This window comes from Triticum aestivum, chromosome 5A (genome assembly GCF_018294505.1).
Source record: "Triticum aestivum cultivar Chinese Spring chromosome 5A, IWGSC CS RefSeq v2.1, whole genome shotgun sequence".
NCBI classification, from domain to species: Eukaryota; Viridiplantae; Streptophyta; class Magnoliopsida; order Poales; family Poaceae; genus Triticum; species Triticum aestivum.
This window is the reverse complement of record NC_057806.1, coordinates 578,654,855-578,657,059: the sequence shown is the minus strand read 5'-3', so window position 1 is coordinate 578,657,059 and position 2,205 is coordinate 578,654,855.

Sequence of the window (2,205 nt, the reverse complement as noted above, 5' to 3'; positions counted from 1 at the left end):
TGTCGCTGGAGGCTCGTTACAGTGTTTACATTCATTGTATTTTCGGGTCCTTTGTTATATCAAATCTGGTTTATTTTACGGCGACTGTTAGGCGTCAACCGATTGATCTTACAAAAAGATCAACCGCCTGGTCTCGTCCGATTAGCACACGTCGTCGTTCGTCCGATTAGCACGCATGGTCGTTCGATCGCAAGCTTGCAACGCATCGGGTCTTCTCCTTTCTCCTCGCATCCACCACGACCTCCTGGCCTTGTACTACATCTCCTACCACTTGGGACATCACTGGCTGACAATGCTCAATCGTTGCAATAGCAGCCCCACGGCAGCATCGCTCGTTCGTCGGAGTGTCGATTTTAGTCACGGCAACATCCCTGCCATGGTAGCGCAGGCGATGCTCCATCACAGCACCCCTGTGGCCGGTTATGCTTCATCACAACACCCATGATGCTACATAAGAGCACCGGCGGCTCACCAATGCTTCATCACAGCACCGGCGACCCTGGTAATGCTCCAGCGCGACATTCATAGCCCTGTGCGATTGCTCTAGTATGCTTAATTGTAGCCCCTGCCATGCTCCACGCTAGCCATTGTATGCGGTAGTGTCGACATTGCAGAATGCGCCACATCGACAACTATATGCAACAACATTGACGTTGTAGGAGGCACCATTGTCGGTGTCAAAACCGGCGGATCTCGGGCAGGGGGTCCCAAGCTGTGGATCTTGGATCAATGGGGAACAGGGAACACAAGGACAATATTTACCCAGGTTCGGACCCTCTCAAAGAGGTAAAACCCCACGTCCTGCTTGATTGTATTGATATGTGTATGATGATTACAGAGTCGACCTACCACGAGATCAGATGAACTAACCCTAGATGAGTAGGATGATGGTTCTTCTTCTAGCCTCTACGGACTAAACCCTCTAGTTTATATTGACACCAGGGGTACTTAGGATTACGCATAGTCAATTACCATCAGGGGTAAACGTGCATACGCCATGTTGACTTGGAGGGCACACCAAGGCTCCGGAGATTTCCTTCCCGTACACGAAGTTGCCTTACAGCTCGGTCTTCCAGTAGTAGTCATAGAACGGCCCACCTGTCCGGCACATAAGAGATAGACCGGCAGCCCGAGGACCCCTCAGTCCAGGACTCCCTCAACCATGCTGGCCACTGTATGCAGTAGCGGCGATGTTGTAGAGTCGGAGCACCAGATATCTCATTGCCACCATACGTTCAGCGCTTGCAGCATCACCCTTTACAACAAGAAACCCCCTCCCTCAAGTTGCATTGCAGCAGGCATCGTCAGCAATGTTGCCCCAGCGCTCGCAACGATGTCAGATGTTGTAGCGAGGAGATGCAGCGGCGATGTTGACGTCGAAATCTCGTTATTGTTGTATATCCGGTGCTTGCAACACCGCTCTCTTCATAGCACCCGAGGGCGCCAGTGTCTGCGACTAGAGCATGGCCAAGGTGACTAATGTCGCCATTGCGCCACCATAGTTGTACACAGGTACCTGTAATTCACCAAACTCCGTTGAATCATCGGAGTACTAGATTGACCCACTTGATGGAGATTAGACATCACCCTGATCTTGGCAGACAGCCGCACTAGTATCACCCATGGTGACGACCTTGTGCGCAAAACATCAAAAGAAGGAGTTGTTAAAGAAGATGATGGTGCATGGAACTGCACCAACAGATAGCACAAATAAGCACTTACTCGTCCATGAAAAACAATCAGGGTAGAAACTCCCAAGCTCCTTGGCAATGTCGCACCAACCATTACGGACAAGGGGTTGGAGCCGAAGAACTTTTATCTGAGACAACACATCCTTCACGGCAGGAACGACATCGTCGTGACACTAAAAAATAGTACACACCAACGAGAGATGAGAATCCCCTCCCCTCTACCCCACTGCTCGTGGGCGGCCACTCGAGGTAAGGCTTTGACCTGCATGAACAATCAGAAACTTTCTTTTGCATGCCAACTGCTCAAGTGCCCTAGGTGCATGCAAAGTTTCATGGTGAAAGGACACTCGAGGTAAGAGCATCCCTAGTGGCTTGTCTAAATTTAATAGTCTATATCTACATATACACAATGGTGTATTTTTTTTTTCTTTTAGACAACCTAAGTTTTCCAGCGGATTGTCTATATACATGATGTCTATATATTCTCTTTCATATATTTTAATAGTATCTTATA